The sequence below is a fragment of the Narcine bancroftii genome, chromosome 9, assembly GCF_036971445.1.
Source record: "Narcine bancroftii isolate sNarBan1 chromosome 9, sNarBan1.hap1, whole genome shotgun sequence".
Lineage (NCBI taxonomy): Eukaryota > Metazoa > Chordata > Chondrichthyes > Torpediniformes > Narcinidae > Narcine > Narcine bancroftii.
This window is the reverse complement of record NC_091477.1, coordinates 73,402,025-73,417,103: the sequence shown is the minus strand read 5'-3', so window position 1 is coordinate 73,417,103 and position 15,079 is coordinate 73,402,025. Positions and strand designations below refer to the sequence as shown.

Sequence of the window (15,079 nt, the reverse complement as noted above, 5' to 3'; positions counted from 1 at the left end):
CCCAGTGTAGCGAGTGGTGCAGTGAGCAAAACACAACAGGGGTCATCTGTGAGCAGAACCAACAGAATTGTTTAATGGAACCTTCGTAGGAGTTTCAATAAATACAGTTCGCGCACCATCACCATCTCACCTCCCAGAGTCCTTTGCACACACCCCCCCCACCACCGGCCGCCGGGAACACCTGATCCTGCGGGGACCCGCAACTACAGATGCCAGTTCGATAATGGAGTGGTGCGGATCGCCACACCAGTCAACTTATTTGGATAGATTGGTCTGTTTGGAGTTGAATTTCTATGTGACTTTCATCGTCACCTGGTTTTCCAGGTTATTTCTTCAGTGTATCTGTTCTGGCCTAAATTCTTTCTGATCATTAATGGTGTTAGATTTTAGATTCGCTGATGCGTGTGCATAATGTAATTTAAAAATAAACTTGATGGTTATCCTAGCCTACTGTTAATTATTTGATTAAAAGCTCCGCCCCCTCCATTATTTCACATTCATCACTTATTGTCTTGTCATTTAGACAATGGAAGGGTCAAGGGGGAACCATTGTTGGGCTGTGCTTGAGGCATCAGTTGGCCTTAATATGGCCCTGGCAAGATTGTGTCCCTCTGCCTCAGAACTATGACTGGATGTGATGTTAGCGTGTGATTTTACTTCACCATACTTCGAATACCAATAAGGAAACACAAGTGAGCATTGACAGTAGAATCTGCAGATAAAATGAATGGCTGCAAGAGCTCAGCAGGTTGAGCAGGAATCCTTGGTGAGAATTATTAACGTTTCTGCTCAAGATCCTGTATCAGCGACGGGGAGTGGAGAGGGAAGATAAGCTGCATGCAGAAGTGAGGAGAGGGGTTAAGCAGACGATAGATAGACCAAGGAGGGGTGAGAGATGATGGGGAGAAAGAGCCAGATGATGTCCATCATCCCTCAGCTGTCCTTGGTCCACCTATCACTTACTGGTCCCTGGCATTCAATCAGAAAAATATTAGTAGAAGTCGGTCATCTGGCCCATTGAGCCTGCTCGGACATTTAATAAGATCATAGCTCATCCAGCTGTGGACTGCGGTCCTCTTACCCACTCTATAATCATTCATTCAAAGTTCAAAATTCACTGTCGAAGTTCAATGTTATTGTCAGAATAGATACATAACATCATATACAACTCTACCATTCTTTGTTCTTGTGGCCCTGACAGAATTTTTACTTTATCAGTAATGCAAAAAACTGTTATCAAGGAAATATACACATACAAAAGAGAGAAATGGAAACAAATTGATTGTGCAATTTCGAGCAAAAATATTCAGCAATAAAGAATGTGCAAGGTAAGAGTCTTTAAATGAGTCGCTGATTGAGTCTGTTGTTGAGGAGTTTGATGGTGGAATAGGGGCAGCTGTTCCTGAACCTGCTGGTGTGAGTCCTCTTTCCTGATGGCAGCAGTGAGAACAGAACATGTCTTGGGTGGTGTGGATCCTTCATGATTGCTGTTGGTCTCTGATGGCAGCGTTCCCCTTACATGTTGGTGCGAAGGGTTTTGCCTGTGATGTCCTGGGCTGTGTCTACTAACTTTTGCAGGGTTTTCTGCTCAGAGGTATTGGTGTCCCCATACTAGGCCGTGATGCAGCCAGTCAGCACACTTTCCACTATATATCTGCAGAAGTTTGCTAATGTTTCTGTTGTCATACCAAACCTCTGCAAACTCCTGAGGAAGTAGAGGCACTGATGTAGTTTCTTCATTAGTTCAGTTAGGAATTTAAATGTGCTCACTCTCTCCACCTCTGATCCCCCTATGATCACTAGATCATACAATTCTACTTTTCACCTACTAAAATAAAAAAAATCCTTGGTTTTGTTGACATAGAGTGAGAGGTTGTTGTTAATATACCATTCAACCAAGTTTGGAATCTCCCTCCTGTCTGCTGACTCAATGCCCTGCTTTACACCCAACCCCAACCCACCAATTTTCCCTTGCAACCGCTGCAACCGTGTCTGCCTGTCCTGCATCGGACTTGTCAGCCACAAATGAGCCTGCAGCTGACATGGACATTACCCCTCCATTAATCTTCGTCCGCGAAGCCAAGCCAAAGAGAGAGACTGTGGTATTGAGAGGAAATTTGTAGATGGTGCTGTTGTTGTTGTATTGAACCACACAGTCAGAGGTGTAAAGCAAGGAGAGCAGGGGGCTACGATCACTGTCCCATGGTGCTCCAGTGCTGATGGAGATTGTGGAAGAGACGTTCTTACCAATCCTCACTGATTGGGGTCTGGAGATGATAAATCCAGGGTCCAATTACACAGTGGGGCATTAAGGCCCAGGTTTTGGAATTTGCTGATCAATTTTGAGGTGGTTTAAGATGCTGAACTGTCATCGATAAAGAGCGTCTCGATGCATATGCTTCTGCTGCCAGATGTTCTGGGGCTTTGTGTAACACTAGTGAGATGGCAGTAGCTCGGACAGGAGCTGCTTCAACACCAGCCTCTAACTTCCCTATTATGCAACAATCTACCTTACTCTGGCTTGCATATATTTAATACTTATATTAACATTTATTTATTGATGTAGTTTTGTTTATTTATGTTTTTATTTATATCTAGTTATTCATTTGTTTATTTATTTATATTTGTTTATATTAATCTTTATACATTTAATGAGTTAGTCTCTACTGCTTCTTTGGGCAGAGAATTCCAGATTCACTTCTCTCTGGGAGAATTAGTTCCTCCTTGTCTTCATCCTAAACCTACTCCCCTGAATCTTGAGGCTGTGTCCCCTCATTCTTATCCCACCTACCAGTGGAAACAACTTTCCTGCCTCTATCTCATCTATTCCTTTCATAATTTTAGCGATTTATGTAAGATCACCTCTCATTCTTCTGAACTCCAGTGAATACAGTGGCAGATGGCTCTCTAGGCCCTTTCAAATTGCAGCACCTGGGTAGCCCTCCTGGGACCCGGGTGTGATCGCTGGGTCGTGGATGCAAGATGCACCTTTCAAATCGCAGGTGGACCTACCTGTTAAATCGCCAACCCAGCAGTTTAAGGGGGATCCTGTCCCCATGATGACGTGGTGAGAGACGCATATGGGAACTATCGGCCGACAGTCTCCCCCTCCCCTCCCAAACCCCACCGGCTGTCAGTAGCCCCCTTCCCCCGTCAGTCGCTACTCTCACCGTCAATCGTCACCCACCCCTTCATCAGCCACCACCCCTCATCAACTACACCCACCCCGTCAGTCGATCTCCCCATCAGTTACCACCCCTGCCATCAATCGCCACCCACCTTGTCAGTCATGTCCCCCCCCCAGCGATATGTCACTGCTGCGAATGGGAGGGCGAGAGGGTGGTCACGACGTGCTGCTCCGGTTCACAGTGATAGCTCAATGGGGGAGTGTGGGAGCAATGGCTGTCTTCTTTGCCCACCTCAGAAGTAGGTCAGTGACCCCATTAGCTTCTGACTGGGTTGACCCAGTTGGATCCTTTCAAATCGCCATGAAACTGGGTTGCTAACCGTGCAAATTGCCCAGTTAACCCTATTTTATATGGCAACTTGAAAAGGGCTAATCTCTCCTCATAGGCTAACCACCTCATTTCTAGAATCAACCTGGTTAACCTCCTCTACATTGCCTCCCAAGTCTGTATATCCTTTCTCAAGGGGACCAGAACAGCACACCGTACTCTAGGTGCGGCCTCACCAGTACCCCATACACTGGCAGTAGAAACTCCCTGCTGTTAATTTCAATCCCTCTAGTGATGAAGCCCAATGTTCCATTTCCCTTCCTGATTACCTGCTGCACCTGCAAACCAACCTTTTGTGATTCATGCACAAGCACGCCCAAGTCGCTCTGCACAACAGCAGGCTGCACGCTTTCACCATTTAAACCACATGGCATCACCCCTCTCCTTCTGCACTTTGCACTGACTATCTTCCCTCTTCACTCCTGATGCAGTGTTTTGACCCAAAACTCTGACAACTACTTCCCCCTCCCCCTCCCCCACCCGATGTTTCTCAACCCACTAAACTCTCCATCACCACAGCCCACCTCCCCCAGCAGTTGTTTTTATTTGCTGCAGCTTCTAATGCTTTGAACAGTTTTTGATGCCCATTGTAGATGCAATAATTTCAGACATAGAAAATAAGTTGTGGCCTTTCTGCAGGTTGTCCTGTATTTCTCGAATGCCCTTTACAAGTCTGAAAATGATTTAAAGTCAGCGTGGTACTTTACAAGGACAGTTGGGGGGGTGGGGGGAGGTGGTGATGTAGGAAAATCTACATGCAGCAGGGATTTTTACTCAGAAATGTCCGATAACATCTGTATTCATTTTTGGCATCCTCTTGTGATGTGTGATTAACTGGCAATGGTTCAGAGACAGATGGATGAATTGTTGGCAAGAATCCCAGTCTTAGGTTCCAGGACACGCTTGAGGCGGATGGGCTTTTCACATCAAATTTGAAGAGATAGGATCGAACCCTTTGAAATTATTGGTGATGGTACCTCAAACAGTCCAGGAAAAGTCCAAAGGTAAAAAGGATTTTCTCGAGTGCAAGGTGCTTCTTTTCATAGTGAGTAACAATGCGAGGGATTGGAGGCACAGAGTGATACAGTGAATGGGGGGTTTATGTGCAAAAGTCCATGTTATTGCCTGCTCAAGGTTTTTTTAAAAAAAAGGTGAATTTACCTTTTATGTAGTGGATGGAAAAGGCAGATCGTTCAGTACTTTTATGTCACCTGGAGCAGCACGCCAACTTCTCAGGGAAAAAGGGGGTAGGATGTGTAGCCCAGCAATGGGTGCCCTGCAACAGCCCCACCACCCTGCAGCCTGACAGCTCTGCCACCTGACTGCCCGACAGACCCCCCCGCCCCGATGCCTGACAGCTCCACTACCTCACCCTGCTATCTGACAGACCCCCCCCACACCACTGCCTGACTGCCCCCCCCCCACCGCCTCGCTGCCTGATAGCCCCTGCGGTAACCGTTGTCCTGGACCCGTTTGACCTGGATCTCATGTTATTTTGCTTTTCATAAAGGTCCAGGGCCTGCTGCTGATGTGCACCGAGGGGAACAGGAACCCATCTTCCTCTCGCAAGGTCCTACCTGAAGGCCCAGTGCTGGTTTAAACCACCTGTAGAAGGGGGTCGGCGGCATTTATCTTCAACATAAGAGAACCCCTAGGGGTCATACCTAAAATGGTGGTGCACACAATTGCCTGCCCAGTCCATGAGTGGTGTGGGCCCCAGGGGGAAGCAGCAATCGGGCGCAGGGCACCGGAGCAGGAGAATACTCTCTCCTCACCTCTGCTGCTGGGAATGAAAAGCCACAGGGTATGAGACCACAGCAGTGGGACCAGCGAGGGGCTCACAGGCCAGAGTACTTGTATCTGGAGACCAGCTCGTGGGAACTAGGTGTTGGGGCCAGAATCTCTGAGGGTGCCAACATTGAGAAGAGCTCCCAAAGGGCCTCAGGCACTGATGGTTTCCTGATCATATCAGGGGTTGGGAACCAGGGGCCGAGGAAGGTGTTTTGGATGCCTGGAGATCAGGTTCACCACTGGAACGGACAGGAGGGCAAGTGGCTAAGGAAGTTGCGTGAGCACTGGTCATAATGACATCGGGGGAGGTGGTGGGATCCGTGGACAATTGATTTCTCTGACGAAACTTGCTTCTATTTCTGGTTGGGAGCAGGAAGAACCTGTTGTTTAGGTCAGATCTTCTCACAGGGGCCCTATGCCCTATCCCCTCCCCACGAGGGCCACAGCTGAACAGGGTGACAGCGGAGGAGGTAGTGGGATCCATGGACATTTGGTGTCTCTGAAGGGTCTCTCGTTTGTTTCTCTTTGTCATCTCAATCATGGTGCATGGTACCTCTTTGTGTGCTTACAGGGCAAAAACAGGAAAGAATCTTCCATATTTAACACAATGATTCTCAACCTTTCTCTGTGATTAGTAAGGGATTGCTTAAGGTGGTAGGTGTGTGGGAAGGAAAGGTTGAGAATCTCTGCTCTAGACCCAATTGTTACTGAAATAATTTGCTTGAGAAAAAAATGGTAATTGGCCCATTTCCTTTGGAGTTATGAAACCATGCACATAATGAGTCAATTTGGTATGATTAAAACAGTGGTTTTCAAACTTTTTCTTTCCATCTATCACCTTAAGCAATCCTTTACTGATCACAGAGCACCGAAGGCATAGGGATTACTTAAAGTGGTAGGTGAGTGGAAAGAAAAAAGGTTGAGTACCACTGTGTTAACGGCTCAACTCCCCTCATATTCTACTACATATCTGGACACTGCCAATAATTTACAGCTGCCAGTTAACCTGTAAACCCACATCTTTGGGATGTGGGAGGAATCTGGAGCAGCCGATACATCATCACTCCATATGGGCTACATCAGGATTGAACTGGACTGTGAGGTAGTTGCTCTCCCACCTGCTTCACTGTGATGTGTGGAGTCAGCCAGAATTATCACAAGGGATAGGAGATTTGCTGGCATTTATCTGCAACATGGAGAGAGGTGATTCACAAGAGGCACATCTCTTGGAAATATCTTCATTGCCATTTGGCATTGTACAGTGATCTCCTGGTTTTCACAAGATTTCGCCTGAGCTTTTACTTTCCTCCTTCAATTTTTCAAGTGGATGTGGAGGTTCCCTCTGCAGTGGGGATATTAGAGTAGGAAGCTGACATCACCCCATGGTAACATGCCCGGTTGGTCAGCTGAACTATTCTACAGAACCATAAAATACGTCAACACAGGTCAAGTTCAAGTTTAGATTTATTGTCAGAGTTCACACATGACATCATATATAATCCTGAGATTCTTTATCCTGTAGGCTTGGCAGAATTGCTACTTATCAATAGTGTAAAATGTACTCAAGAAAAAGATACGTAAACAAAAGAGAGAAATGTAAGCAAAGAAAAAATGTAAACAAACTAACTGTGCAAATACAGAAAAAAAACAAATATTCAGTAATAACTTATGTGCAAAGTAAAAGTCCTTAAATAGGTCTCTAATTGAGTCTGTTATTTAGGAGTCTGATGGTTGTGGGGTAGCTACTGCTCTTGAAGCTGGTGATTCGAGTCTTGTGGCACCAATACATCTTTTCTGATGGTAAAAGTGAGGACAGAGCGTGTCCTGACTGATATGGATCCTTGAAATTGTTGCTGCTCTCCGACGGCAGCATTCCAGATACCATATATCTTCGTATGAAAACCAGATTTTGTAGATTGTTTTTAATGTTAAATTTATGAAGTCAACTAATACACAGATAGTATTTTTGACCCCAGTAAGTATCTGCATCATCGGGAATTCAATGGGCGAGTGGCTGGGAGCAGGTGGGAAGTCTGCATTCGAGGAGTCGGGAGCTCCGATGAGCGGGTGGGCGGCTTGGACTGGATGGGGAGTCCACAGACAAAGCATTGGGAACTCTGATAGGTGGACGGCTAGTGTCAGGTGGGAAATCCAGAATTGAAGTGTCGCAAGCTTCAATGGGTACGTGGCTGGATCCAAGGTTCGAGTTCACGACCGAGGGGTCAGGAACCAGGGCCAAGGTGAGAGACCAGGGTTGACTTTTCCATGCAATATATAGAAAATAGCACATTTTTTGGGCAAACAATGGTGGGGGGAGTTGACATTTACATGGTATTGACTTTTACACAAGTATATACAGTAGACTTTCTCAAGTTCTGCCTCTGAGCTGTGTCCATTACCTTTTGCATGGCTTTCCATTCAGAGATATTCGTGCCCCTATACCAGGCCGTGATGCAGCCGGTCAGCACACTTTTCACTGCACATCAGTAGAGGTTTGCCAAGGTTTACATTGTCATACCAAACCTCCACAAACTACTGGGGAACTAGATGTGCTGAAGTGCTTTCTTTACAATGACATTTGTGTGAAGGGTCCAGGAAAGTTTCTCCAAGATGGTGACTCCCAAGAATTTAAATTTGTTCATTGTCTCCGCCTCTGAAACATGTCCTCTGACCCATCTTTTCTATTGTTACAAGTCCAGAGGACCCTAAAACTTAGCAGCAATAGATATGCACCATGACAAAGGGTTACTTAAAAAAAGGTTGCTTTTAATTATCTTATACAACAGTTTATGACATGGAAAGAGGCCACTCGGCCCTTCAAGTCCATGGCAGTTCACTCAAACAACTCCACTAGATCCCCCCATCTATTCTCCGCCCATAGCCCTCCAACCCCCTCCTATCCATATATATATCCAGCTTCCTCTTAAATGAAAGAATTGACTCTGCCTCAACTATTTCCTCTGGAAGATTATTCCATTCAGCCACCACTCTCTGAGTGAAGAAACATCCTCTAATGTTTCCCCTAAAATTTTGCTCCCTTACCCTCAACTTGTGTCCTTTTGTTTCAACCTCCCCTGCTCTCAGGGGGAAGAGTCTACTTGCATCTAGTCTATCTATTCCCTTCATAATTTTAAACACCTCTATCAAATCCTAAAGTCCTAACCTCTTCAATCTTTCTCTGTACTCTAGGTATTTTAAGCCAGGCAATATCCTTGTAAATCTCTGCATCCTCTCCACCCTCTATATCCTTCTTATAATTTGGAGACCAGAACTGAACACAATACTCTAAACCTGGCTTCACCAATGCCTTAAACAGTTGTAGAATCACTTCCCAGCTCCTATACTTCATGCTATGATTTATGAAGGCTAAAATACCAAATGCCTTCTTAACTATCCTGTCAACCTGCAAGGAACGCTGCACCATAACTCCAAGATCTCTTTGTCTTGTGCATTCCCCAATGTCCTCCCCTCTACTACATATGTCCTATTTTGATTATTTTTTCTGAAATGAAGCACCTCACACTTCTCTACATTAAATTCTATCTGCCATCTTTCAGCCCAATTTTCTAGACAAACCACAACCCTCTGTAATCCCTAAAAATCTTCCTCACTATCCACCACTCCCCCTATTTTCATATTGTCTGCGTATTTACTTACCCAGTTAACCACCCCATCATTCAAATCTTTGAACATGAAAACAGAATGAAACTTTAACTTATCGCTATTGACTTACTTAACCTACTTAACCCCCTTCTAATTCTAAGCACGTGTGTGTAATGTGTATAAAAGTTTAGAAAAGTTCTTTGGTTCACAGTCCAATCTCACTGGTCTCAGGCAATTCTTGTACTGTGCACATAAGCTAGCATTAATAAAGTTCACCAGGCTTTGGTGCTTAACAGGTAAATGGTTACCACTGAGAGAGTTTTCTTATTCCAGGACAGCCACTCCAGTGTCTTGCTGATGAAACTTGCCCCCTTCAAGGTTCTCCAGATGATAACCTCTTTGCTTCAGGTCACCACAGAGTTCCTTCCTGCCTCTCCTATTCCAAGGGAAACACCAGACAGCCAATCCTCTCCTTTGACCAGGCCGTCTTCCAAAGCTTGCCAGCTTGTCCTGCTGGAACTGAAGTCTCTATCTCTCCTCTCTCTAACTCCCTCCCACTCTGAGAGCAAAGCTGTTCTGCATCTGCCTGCAAAGATCACATGCTGTTCCAGACAGCAAACTGTTTTCCAGACAAACTGCTGCTGCTACATTGTTGCCTTTTGCAAATAGCAGTCCATCATGAGTCTCTGAGAACTCTGCAAAACTCCTGCAAAAATTCTGTGTTCTAGTGTTTGTGTGTGATCTGCTCTAACAAACCTCCCCAATTTATCTCCCAAACAGCACTATGCAGAACTTTCAAGATATCCAGTCCCAAACCATAGCCCTCCTTTCAATGTACCTATGCAAATATTTTTTAAATGTCGAAATTGACCCCACATTCACTTCAGCTGGCAGTTCATTCCACACTCTCTCCACTCTCTGTGTAAAGAAGTTCCCCTTTAAGCATTTTACCTTTCATCCTTAACTCATGTCCATGTAGTTCTTCATTCATCTAACCTCAGTGGAAAAAGCCTGCTTGCATCATTTTGAATATCACTGTCAAGTCTCTAACACTCTAGAGAATATATTTCTAACTTGTTCAGCCTTTTCCTGTATCTCAGTTCCACAAGTCCTGGCAACATCCACCAATACGACACCACATGAACATATATATTCCTTTCCCAAGAAATTGCCAACAGAGACCATGGTGCTGGTATGGCTGATGTCCCCAGGCCTGGTCCTACTCCGGAAACATCTGAGGAGTCACAAATCCAGCCCATTGGTCAAAAGGGTCCACCTCCTCCATGCCAATCCCCAATAAGCCTATGTGGCATAACCCAATGGGCAAGAGGTCACTGCATCTGTTAGAGACCTGGTGGCCTCAGGGGCTCTTGAGACCACCACTGATCACTCCACACCCCTCCCACCCCTTGCCATCACAATGCACCAGGGCTAAGGCACAATACCTTTCCCCCAACAAATGACACACCAGACTCGTCGCCGTACACCCACTAGCTCATCCACATACAGGTGTCCAGAACCTCATCGGTGCACTGTAGGCACAGCTGGTACTAGGATGGTCACAATGGAAAACCAAACCACCCAAAAGACTCTTTTAAAACAAGGGGTGAATGTGGTAAACTACTGTATGTGTATATTTATCTGTCTAGACACACCCGTTGGCCGACTGTACCTGTGGCCCCTCCCACAGGTTCTGAATAAAGGTGACTGCCCCCCAGCCCCCCTCCTCAGTCTGGGACAGTCCACCAGCAGGGATGTGCCTTCATTCTATTGCAGATGAAAGCCTATCAGTTTTGCTCATCTTCAGTCTTTTGAGTCACTGATGGTTTATCACCCTGCCCAACAGGCAAGATATAATGTGTAGAGAAAGATAAACCCAGCCAGTATGAGAAGATGGTGCAAAGAGTTCATTAATAAAACAGCAACAATTACAAGCTGCTTTACCAAAGGTCTTGGCTCCAATATGCTATCCATAAAATCATCTCAAAATTGAGCATCGAAACAAAAAACCCCCCCTCCACTATTTTGCTCATCAGTCAATACTCGTGTGACTATGGGCACAATGTATCCAACTGCACGAAAACCAACAAGGTCGGGTCAGATACAGCAATGAGCTCTCTGAACCCTTCTCCATTAACAATGGCGTGAAGCAAGGCTGTGTTCTCGCACCAACCCTCTTTTCAATCTTCTTCAGCATGATGCTGAACCAAGCCATGAAAGACCCCAACAATGAAGATGCTGTTTACATCCGGTACCGCACGGATGGCAGTCTCTTCAATCTGAGGCGCCTGCAAGCTCACACCAAGACACAAGAGAAACTTGTCCGTGAACTACTCTTTGCAGACGATGCCGCTTTAGTTGCCCATTCAGAGCCAGCTCTTCAGCGCTTGACGTCCTGCTTTGCGGAAACTGCCAAAATGTTTGGCCTGGAAGTCAGCCTGAAGAAAACTGAGGTCCTCCATCAGCCAGCTCCCCACCATGACTACCAACCCCCCCACATCTCCATCGGGCACACAAAACTCAAAACGGTCCACCAGTTTACCTATCTCGGCTGCACCATTTCATCAGATCCAAGGATCGACAATGAGATAGACAACAGACTCGCCAAGGCAAATAGCGCCTTTGGAAGACTACACAAAAGAGTCTGGAAAAACAACCAACTGAAAAACCTCACAAAGATAAGCATATACAGAGCCGTTGTCATACCCACACTCCTGTTCGGCTCCGAATCATGGGTCCTCTACCGGCACCACCTACGGCTCCTAGAACGCTTCCACCAGCGTTGTCTCCGCTCCATCCTCAACATCCATTGGAGCGCTTTCATCCCTAACGTCGAAGTACTCGAGATGGCAGAGGTCGACAGCATCGAGTCCACACTGCTGAAGATCCAGCTGCGCTGGATGGGTCACGTCTCCAGAATGGAGGACCATCGCCTTCCCAAGATCGTGTTATATGGCAAGCTCTCCACTGGCCACCGTGACAGAGGTGCACCAAAGAAAAGGTACAAGGACTGCCTAAAGAAATCTCTTGTTGCCTGCCACATTGACCACCGCCAGTGGGCTGATAACGCCTCAAACCGTGCATCTTGGCGCCTCACAGTTTGGCGGGCAGCAACTTCCTTTGAAGAAGACCGCAGAGCCCACCTCACTGACAAAAGGCAAAGGAGGAAAAACCCAACACCCAACCCCAACCAACCAATTTTCCCCTGCAACCGCTGCAACCGTGTCTGCCTGTCCCGCATCGGACTTGTCAGCCACAAACGAGCCTGCAGCTGACGTGGACTTTTTACCCCCTCCATAAATCTTCGTCCGCGAAGCCAAGCCAAAGAAAAAGAAAGAATGGGCACAATATAAAGATTAAATCTCCCTTCAGGTTCAAACTAGTCCAGTACGTACTGTAATTTACATTCAATGGGCGATAGTGTGCTTTAATCTACACTGTTGCATATGAATCATTCACTATAAGGAACACGTTTTAATTGAAAAAATGGCAGAATGTGGGAAATTGTCAGCTGGGGATTTGATGAGGGAAATCAAGTTCATTTTCTTCACCACCAGTGAATAAGAATGTTCGTGCGATTGTTAAATGTTGCATGAAGGATGTGCATGCTTGAGTGTGCGAGTAATGTGTGTAAAATTTGCAGTCATGACTCTTTGCTCTTGTTTTCAGGCCCGGGTTCTAATGGGATTCTGCGTGTGACAAAGCTCAAGAGACTTCAAGTCCTTTCAAACCTGGCTGTGGCGTGTAATGAGTTTGTAATTTGCTTTGAAAAGAAGTGCAGGTTGATATGGATGAATTACTTCAGTTCGGTATTTGGTGATGTTCTTCTTTTGCTCTTGTTTACAGGTAATGAGTCCACATCTGAAAATATTGCTGTTATTATTGACCTGCAGCAAGTGACTTGACAGTGTCTATTTTATGACATTTCCATGGTAGCTGTTTAATATTGATTGCTTTTTCTGCATCAGAATCAACATTTTTTTATAAAAAAGAAAATATTTGTCACAATAAAATTATGTGCAAAGGAAAACTGTGACAAGTCATTTCATCTCCTTGGTGCCATATTCCTACATCTCATTAGTGTTACTTGTTACATTAATCCTCTACGTAGCACCATTGCCTCCACTGTGGCCCTTTGCAGTTTCTCCTCCTCCTGTTGTTTGAGGGGTTTCCACTCGGTCCAGTGGCAGAGAGGATCCTAAACTGTGGTCCTTCCCCACAGCCGCTCTCGCATTGGCGGCACCAAGCCTCACTGCGTCTATGTGTCAGTCGCAAGTATTCCCTCACTGACTTCTCACTTTACTGAAAGAGCAACATGCCTCAGTCAGGCCAAAGAGCGTTTTTCACCTGATTGCGCTCAAGCATCTCCTCCATTGATGTCCTTTAAGCATCCAGGTGTTGATTTTGGCCACAGATAGGAGGTGGTACCTCATTCATTTCTCTGAGGCAATAGGTATAGGTGCCACGAAACTCGCACCACCAGGTTCAGGAACAGCTGCTGCCCCTCCTCAACCAGAAACTCAATCACACACTCATTTAAGGTCTCTTACATGTACACTTTATTGATTTTCTTTTTGTTCGCTCAGTATCGCACAGTCAGTTTATTTACAGTTCTTCTTTGTTTACATGTTTTAAGCTGTGTATAGTTTACCTTTTTGCACTACCAATTAGTGGCAATTCTGCTGCGACCGCAGGAAAAAGGAATCTCAGGGTTGTATGTGATGTCATGTATGTCCTCTGACAATAAATCTGAAATCTAGAAATCAGATGACCTACAAAACCCCAAAACTTGGGGGAGGGGGTGTCACGTAATGACGTGGGGTTAAACTTCAAATCCCTACTCTCCTCAAAAATGTTGAGAAAGTGAGTCAAAAAAGGTTGAAAAGGTTAAGGAAAATAGAAGAAAGAAGTATCTGAAGATTTAAAGAACAATTTAAAATGCCACCGAAGAAAGAAAAGCCAGCTGTAGCAACACAAGAAATGGAGCAAGAAAAAGTTTGAGATAAAGAAGACAGGCCTACCTTGAGGAAGGATCCAGGAGCTGTGCGTAAGGTACTGGCCAAGGGAGACAAGCCAGGAGCTGGAGAGACCTTGAACATTGCTGTGCAAGGTCTCTTGCGACAATGGCCGCCCACTACAGGTGATGGAGCGACTACGCATGCACGAGGAGTGCAAAAAAATGGAGGCAGTTTTAAAAAAGGCTTGGGACTTCCAGCTCCAGTGGACAGGAAGGAAAGCAAGAAAAACTCTCTGAACAAGGGTTTATGGACAGAATGATGGGGAAAATGAAAGAGATATTTATTTCTACAGCTGATATGAAGAATTAGATGGATAATTTCCAGCAAACTATGATGTTATTAACAGAAGAAGTTAAGAAATGTGGAGAGAATGTAGTGGAAAAATAAGAGTTTTACAAGGAAAGTGGAAAAAATGATGCAGCAGGTGGACAAAAGATTGGTAGTTCTGGATGAAAAAATTAAAGGAAATTAATTTGAATTTCAAGGCATTAAGGAACAAATGATGAAGGCTGCAACAAAAGAACAATTAATGCAAAAATTGACATTTTAGAAAATTTCAGCAGAAGGAACAACATAAAGATTGTTGGACTTAAAGGAGTCGATGAACGACGGGAAATTAATAAGTTTTTACAGCGTTAGATTCTGAAAACTTTGTGAGTAACTGAATTCCAAGGAGACATTGAGTTTGAGAGAGCATATAGACCACTGAGACCAAAGCCACAACCAGATCAGAGACCTCGTCCGATACTTTCTAAATTTCTTCGTTATGAAGTAAGAGAGAAGATTTTGGAACTGGTGGCTAAACAGGCAAAAAAAAAGTCAATTACCTTTGGTTTATAACGGGAGAAGATTTTCTTTTACCCTGGTATAAGTTTTAGATTGTTAAAAAAGAGAAAGGAATTTAATGCAGTTAAAAATGTATTGCGGAACAAAGGTTATGCCTTTGTCTTGAGGTATTTGGAAAAAAAATTAGATTTTTTTGCAGAGCCTAATGAGGCAAAGGTGTACACTGATTCTTTGCCAGAGGGAGAGAGAGAGAGAGAGAGAGAGAGAGAGAGAGAGAGAGAGAGATAGAGAGAGGCAAGCAGCTGTTGATACTTGAAAGGCCTCTATGAGTGTGAAAGAGTTCAAATGTAACTGAAAATTTCAAAA

At 45.0% G+C, this 15,079-nt stretch overlaps 1 long non-coding RNA gene across 7 annotated transcripts in view; it reads left to right on the top strand.

Annotated features, from left to right (window-relative positions):
• Positions 1 to 560: 560 nt before the first annotated feature.
• Positions 561 to 15,079, top strand: part of LOC138742978 (uncharacterized) — a 128,997-nt gene continuing 114,478 nt past the window's right edge. For 5 of the 7 annotated variants that reach the window (XR_011344558.1, XR_011344554.1, XR_011344555.1 and 2 more), the window contains exons 1-3: positions 561 to 766; positions 1,202 to 1,328; positions 12,579 to 12,755. This is a non-coding gene — a long non-coding RNA (uncharacterized lncRNA). Of the gene's footprint in view, positions 767 to 1,201; positions 1,329 to 12,578; positions 12,940 to 15,079 lie in introns of those variants that run through there. The other 2 variants (XR_011344553.1, XR_011344552.1) reach the window with 2 other exon arrangements.